At 37.9% G+C, this 8012-nt stretch overlaps 1 long non-coding RNA gene across 1 annotated transcript; it reads left to right on the top strand.

The window, feature by feature from the left end:
* Positions 1–762: 762 nt before the first annotated feature.
* On the top strand, positions 763–1203 carry LOC307157898. The gene is made up of 3 exons (XR_013821115.1): positions 763–840; positions 926–1028; positions 1105–1203. It is a non-coding gene; the product is annotated as an uncharacterized lncRNA (long non-coding RNA).
* Positions 1204–8012: the final 6809 nt, after the last annotated feature.

Raw genomic sequence — 8012 nt, 5'->3', positions numbered from 1 at the left:
AATTAGTCCCGGTTTCCAGAAAACGGTTAAACAAAAAGCTGCAAAAAGGGCCAAATTTTATCCCCAAATTTCACTGTCTGCCCCAATGGAATAAATGCTTTGTGGAATCTCCATATCTCAGCTCTGGAAGGCTCTAGAGCCTCCAATCATGCACTCCTGTCTGATAAAATCGGATATTCTCGAAACCGTGGATTCTGTTAGAGGGTGCTGAGACATAGACTTGAATGCATGATTGGAGAAATTTTGGGACTCAAGCGAGCCCTCCATATGCGTCCAATGGCAGCTTATTTGTATGGTCATTTGTACACGAACCTCCTATATGTACTACTTATATTTTTCAAAACATTTGATTGAAATCTACTATTTCTTTTAGATTCTCGACACAAGGATTGCACAGCTCTGTAAAGCACATGGTGGAACTGCTTTACAGGTGCACACGTTCGTGCTCTGGTGGCGATCCTTCACTATCAAGAAACATGTGAATGACAGTCACATTTCTTGTCTGAGGGTAAATGAAAATCTATTAATTAAATTTCAGTGGCAGGGGACACATTTACTTACTTATTTACTTAAAAATATTTTAAAGGACCTTGATGAGAATGACACAGTCCTTATTCCAAGAATTGTTGGTGGACAACAGAGCCCCGAAAAGGGAAACCACTTCATTTTGTGGGTATGTGTGGATAAAAAAATACATTTTTACTCAACAGTTGTTACTCTGGTTAAAGCAGTTTCTGTTTATTTGGTAAAAGTCTTGGATGGTTTGCTGAATCGTATTCGAGTTTACGACCCCACTGGCAACTACAAGTCAATTTCTGCGATGGACCTGGCTATACTATGGTATTATGTGCCATATAAATGTTAAAATTGTGATCTTTATTTACTAATGTACATGTATTAATTTCTTTTTTCTTTTGTACAAAAGCAATGCCTTCCGAAATACTTGGGACTTGGGAAAATGGACTGTTGAGTACCCAGAACAGTGGAGGCTGGCTGACTCTAACAACTGTGGGGTTTTGGTTTGTACAGTAAGTTAAAAAATGCTTTTATTTATTTATTTTATTTTTATCTACATTAGTTTAACAACTGTGTTTATTGCATTAGATGGCAGAAATGGAGGTGAGGGACAAATGGACCTCTATGAAAAACGAGGTGATACAGGGAGAAGATCTTTGGCATCTGAGAAGATATCACGCATCATCACTGGCAGCATATGCTGTTCAGCATATGACATATAAAAGGTATGTGTAAAATGAGTGTCCTCATTCATATAAATCAACTTAAAAGTTTAATAAATCAAGTAAATCGATGATTTTTTAAATTTAGGACAGTCGAGGAGGTGGAAAAAAAAGGAATTTGTTCTCTTGTCAGTGATGCTGAAATTCAGGTACATATAAGACTTTACAAAATGTAAAATGGCTAGATATTGTTTGCTATACGAAATATTTTTTTCAGGAGTTGTTTCAAGGAATTGTGAAAGGCTCGGTGAAACCCACGTGGAACAAATGGTGGCAAATTAAGACTGGGAAAATGGCAAAACCTAAGAGCTTTCATCCAGCCTTGTCAGCACATGCTGAGGAACTTTTAGGACACATTGACAACATTGTGTTTGAGCAAAAGAAGGACAAAAAACTTGAACATTTTGACCTTTTAATGTGTGAATTGATTCCTGAGGTAAGCATTTTATGGGATCGTGTTGGTACAAATAAGTACTCCAATTTTTTATATCACCAAAAAAAACACATTTTCTCACCCTGGTATCATTTGATAATATGTTGGGAGAAACATGGCTGATTTTTATGTTTTGGTTAACTAACTCATTAAACTAACATTAAGTAATTACTTTTTTTATCTTTTGTTGTACAGATCAGCCTTATAATACTGAGACGAACGGAAGGTTTCAGTCACTTTTGGGCTGATATATCTTATCTTGTGGAGTGTGTCATTAAAATGGCCTTTTAATGTCACAACATCCCAGGTTCAACGGGCTAGCTGCGTCTGCTGCTGCGTTGCACCTTTGGGTTTGCATATCAAAGCAAAAACAGTGAGTGGTGTTCCACAGCACTAAAGACTGTGCAAGTGTTCAGTTGCATGTGACGTGTTGTTTGTGTGTTTTTGCAGAGTTCCCTCAAGTCAGTCCATCCATGACACCTCAGGTTCAACGGGCTAGCTGCGTCTGCTGCTGCGTTGCACCTTTGGGCTTGCATATCAAAGCAAAAACAGCGAGTGATGTTCCACAGCACTAAAGACTGTGCAAGTGTTCAGTTGCATGTGACGTGCTGTTTGTGTGTTTTGCAGAGTTCCTTCAAACTACAGCTGGTCCAAAACGCAGCAGCTCGAGTTCTTACCAGAACCAGGAAGTATGACCATATTAGCCCGGTTCTGTCAACACTGCACTGCACAAATTTTAAAATAATATGGATACCGCGGGGGAGCAGTCTCGGCGAAAAATGCCAGGCAAGTCCTCAGAGTCGCCATGGGCAATAGCATGCTCCTCACCCAGGCAGGAAACGCAGATCACGTGGCGTTCCCCGTCGCTAAGTGTGGCTCTGCACGAGCCACAGGAAGGCATCTTAAAAAAGACGCTACTCTTTTAGGATGTGTGTCACGGCGGCGACACACACACACACACACAATAACAGAGAGTGAAAGGATATGAGCGCCGGATAGCGCAGCAGGAAGGCAAGGAAGGCCGCGCGGCCAGCGACTTCAGTGACTCGTCCCGCTGAAGGTGCTTTTTCAGACGGCGCGGCTTCTCTCCGGATCCAGCGATGCGTGTGCTTCGCTTGAAGGCTGAAAAATCAGATCATAATAGCTGCCTGCGAGCAGTATTTATAGGCCTAGGCCTCACCCATTTCGGCGGGATGTGACGCAGCGGGCGCGAAGGGCCCTCATTGGGTCTGACGTCACCTATACCTCGCCTATGTCTGTATGCTGCCGCAACGCGTTTTGCATTATTGAAAAATTAAGGATAATTTTTGGCTTCAATATCTCGCAGAAAAAGGATTTTCCCCTAGCGTAAGATATCTTACGCAGTACAAGAGACCTCTCGTAAGAGAACCGTGCGCACGCACATCCTACGCAGTTTTCCCTTAATAAATTACAATCAATTCTAAATGTAGCGCAGCTTTTACGGCTTCATGTCACGCCCATAGTTGCTCATAAATAGTCCGTGAAACACCCACAAGTTAATATTCATCGATTGCGAAATCATGGCAAACACAGAGAGGAAAACCAAGAAACGTAACTTCACTCAATGTGAAGAAGAAATTATCGTTGGAAAGATGAGTAAAGTGGAGTAAAATGTTGTTTGAAGGGCACAGTGTGGGCATTACTAATGTGCGTCATGACGGCCATTGTACGTCATTACGCATTGTGACGGCATCATGGCATTTTATTACCACCCATTTGATTGCATCTGACAAGCTACAGATGTGTTATGAGGATGAATTGCATAACATGCCAATATTATTGCAGAACATATTTCACTTTTCTTTTTGCAGATATGTGTTAATTTGCATTTCTGTTGTAGTGTTCGTTTGATTTTGTTTGTTATACACTGCAGATCGATCAAACGGGTGTTCGTGTAGGCTATTAATTGTAAGACTTGCTTTGTGAAGTCTTTATATTATTTATGAGAGGCAGTATTGTCATTTCTTTTACACAACGGTCTAAAGTTTCACACACTTTCACGTGTTTCTTCCATCTGCCGACGGTGTCGCCATTTCTCATTTCACCCGTTTTTGTGCGTACGCCTGGGTCAGAGCTTGCGTGAAGGACCGCACATTTTCCCGTCAAGTTTGCTTTTTATAAATATCAATTATTGCGTAGAGAGTGGCGTACGCCTTCTTTTGTGCGTACGCAACGTTTATAAATGAGGCCCCAGATCTGGTCCAGCTCTGTTCTGGATCTGGTCCAAAATCATGCCGGATCAGGGCCAGCTCATTTTGTTGACAGTACACAAACACACTCGCTCGCTCTACATATCTAGAATTTCATGAATCTTCTCATTTACATGATCTTATATCTTATGCCACTGATATTTTTTCTGTTTTTAACACAAAATGCTTAGGCAATAAAAAGTTGAATTACTGTACTTTTTTTCACTAAAATACCACCTGATAATCTATTGCTAGCACTAACTCACAGCCACTACATTACAGTAAACATGCATTCAAAGAAAAAATATTTGGACAGTAAATTTGACATATTCAAGGGCTTTACTTTTGATCCATTTTTTATTTATTAAGCATATTAAAACAAATTCACAAAAGAAACAATGCAAAACAGTGCCACTGTGCATCTTTTCTTTTTATTTTGATCATTTGTGCACAAGTACTCAAAGTTTATATAAAACACTTAAGTCTCTACTTGCCGTTAACGGGATAGTTCACACAAAAATGTAAATTCTGTCATTAATTACTCACTTTCATGTCGTTCCAAACCAGTAATACTTTTATTCATCTTCTGAACACAAATTAATTGAGATCTTTTTAATGAAATCTGAGATTTCTTTCCCTCCATTGACAGCTACGCAACTACAAGTTAAACAGTAAAGATTTTTAGCTGAAAATGTGGTCCTTGATGATTCATACAATGCAAGTCAATAGCTACAGTCAGTTTGAGTAAAAAAAAAAACATATTACAGGCAAAACAAAATTGATACCTGTGGCTCCTGACGATTCATTGAGGTCGTATGAAGCAAAACAATTGGTCTGTCAAAGAAACTGAACATTATTTACAACATTACCTGTAATCCACAGCGTCTGCAAACAGTCCTGTGTCACGGCGGTCTTGTTTTGCATGTAATATGTTTGTTTTTTACCATTGTTTAATGTTAAATCTTCTACTTTTCTTTCATTTTGTGGTAAAACTATTCTTATTTTTTCATCATTTATCAGGAGCTCACCGAAACAAGCCATGGCTTCCCAGCCAAAAGGTTCATTTCATTTTCACGCAAACGCTTCAATTGATTTCACCAATGAAAGGTCAGTATGTTCAAGCTTTTTTGCTCAAACACAATGTTGTCGATGTGTCCTAGAAGTTCCTCAACATGTGCTGACAAGGCTGGATGAAAGCTCCAAGGTTTTGTCATTTTCCCAGTCTTTATTTGCCACCATTTGTTCCACATGGGTTTCACCGAGCCTTTCACAATTCCTTGAAACAACTCCTGAAAAAAATATTTAGTATAGCAAATAATATCTAGCCATTTTAAATTTTTGTAAAGTCTTATATGTACCAGAATTTCAGTATCACTGACAAGAGAACAAATTCCTTTTTTTCCACCTCTTCGACTGTCCTTTATTTGAAAAATCATCGATCTACTTGAATTATTAAACTTTTAAATTGATTTATATGAATGAGGACAGATCCACAGATCTTCTCCCTGTATCACTTCGTTTTTCATAGAGGTCCATTTGTCCCTCACCTCCATTTCTGCCATCTAATGCAATGAACATATTACATAAACAATAAAAGTCGTTAAAGTAATGTTGATAAAAATAAAATAAAATAAATAAATAATATCATTTATTTAACTTACTGTACAAACCAAAACCCCACAGTAGTAGAGTCAGCCAGCCTCCACTGTTCTGGGTACTCAACAGTCCATTTTCCCAAGTCCCAAGTATTTTCAGAAATTGACTTGTAGTTGCCAGTGGGGTCGTAAACTCGAAAACGATTCAGCAAACCATCCAAGACTTTTACAAAATAAACAGAAACTGCTTTAACCAGAGTAACAACTGTTGAGTAAAAATGTATTTTTTTTTATCCACACATACCCACAAAATGAAGTGGTTTCCCTTTTCAGGGCTCTGTGCACCAACAATTCTTGGAATAAGGACCGTGTCACTTTGTCTAGACGTTGTTTAATGTTAAACTTAAATCTTATACTTTTCTTTCATTTTGTGGTAAAATTATTCTTTTTTTTCCATCATTTATCAGGAGCGCACCTCCTGTAGAAGCACCACCTGCAGCACCACTGGGACTACTGGCAGCCATGAGGCAAAAATGGAAGAAAATAAAGATAAAACAAGGGAGTTCAGCACTCATACCATGCACTCATTTATTTTAAATGCGTTTTATAATAGATATTAAGGCTTTAGAGATGATTGGAAGTTTTGTTCTTCATGCAGCTGTAATGTACCCTGGAAATCCAGAGTTCTTTTTTTTATTTTATTTTTTTATTATAGGCTACATAAGGTGAACACAGAACACAACAACAGAACACAAAAACAACAATTAAACAGCAGTAATAATAACAGTAATGAAAAACACAGCAATGACAAATAATAATAGTAATAAGTAGAAGTATTTTAATAATTAATAATGATAATAATATTTTGTGGTGACGGTAACAGTAATATCAGTGATAACAATAATGTTATCCAATTGCGTGCAGTGAGATTTTCAAATGCATGCTTGGTGCGACATACAACGACATACAGTATTTTTTTTTTAAACAAACAAACAAAAAATAAAACAAAAATCATGTATAAGTGATCTGAAAGCGCCATCATAGGCACCAAATGACAATGTATACTTGTTTGTTGATTTTGCAGAGGTGGGCCATTGGCATCATTTTAATGGTAGTCATTATTGGAATCTTCCTCCTGATCTTATTTAGTGAGTATCACAGTATTTACATGCTCTTTCACTCCAGAGGGTTGTTCCATAAAACAAGATTAGAATACAAGCTTATTTTGGTTAGTCAGACTTATTGTCGGTGGATTCTGTTTCATAAAGCAAACTTAATATAGTTCAAACTCAGTTACCCTGGCAACTTATGCTGGGAAACTAGCCTGGTCCAGGGCAGGCTAACTGTCAGGCTAAGCCTCAGCTGTGTAAGGCCCGTGAAATTGGTCCAATGGAGGTTTTCCAATAACACAGGGAAGGTTATCACGTGCTCTGTCCTTACCCATGCAAAGTATTTGGTTGGTTAAATTTACAATACATTTAGTTTTGTATTCTCTCGTTAATTCATCTGACTCCATAAATGAAAGGTTTTAATAATATCTGTGAATCGAATGTAACATTTTAATGTTTCAGATATCAGAAATTAATTCCACAATCAATTCAAATATCTAGAACATGGTTATACATTGGTTACACCAAAGAATCTTACCCAGCTTGTACCTGAGATAGGGAGAGAGAAAGAGAAAGAAAGAAAGAAAGAGAGAGAGAGAGAGAGAGAGAGAGAGAGAGAGAGAGAGAGAGAGAGAGAGAGAGAGAGAGAGAGAGAGAGAGAGAGAGAGAGAGAGAGAGAGAGAGAGAGCTACCACCTATTCCGTTTCTCACCAGCCAAGTCCAAGCCCCCAGATCGAGCAAGCACACCTTCCTTTATACTGTTTGCCCAGGTGATATGGGGGATGGGGAAGACCACCCTCAAATGGCTTAACCAGTTTTCTCTAAACTTCTCTAAACCTTATTACCTTTTATTTTATCTATCTGGATATGAGATATCTGTACCACTCACTTTGAGACATTTCAAATGACACCAAAAACATACCAGTCAATCATAAACATTTACATTAAACTATGTTCTTTTGTGAGTTCTTTGTTGTTTCTGGGAGGAAGTCAGGCTGTATGGGGAGGTCGAATGCTAATTAGCCAGCAAGGCCCTTTTGTCTTAGATCAGGGCCCCAACCAGTATTTTCAGTCTTACAGATGTTACACAGATCCTGTAACACTGACCGACAAGAACACAATGATATTAACACTGACACTCTCTCATACCATTATTGGACTTTATTAACCATTATGAATAATACACAGTATACAGAAAATCAACTTAAATAAGGCTACAATGATAAATTAGACAATATATATATCTATATAGATAGATATATTGATAGATAAATACAATATATACTACAGGTTTTCTTTTTTTACTGGCTGAATGTTTTGTGCCCAAGATTTAATTAGATTGTTTTAAAGATTTATGAATACAATTCTCTCTGGTTTTGTTTGGCAACTGTAGTACATGTTTATGATTATTAGAAGAACATTAGAAC

The sequence above is a fragment of the Squalius cephalus genome (genome assembly GCF_949319135.1).
Source record: "Squalius cephalus genome assembly, chromosome: 4".
Lineage (NCBI taxonomy): Eukaryota > Metazoa > Chordata > Actinopteri > Cypriniformes > Leuciscidae > Squalius > Squalius cephalus.
The sequence above is the reverse complement of the archived record's forward strand: the minus strand, read 5'-3'. Positions and strand labels throughout refer to the sequence as shown.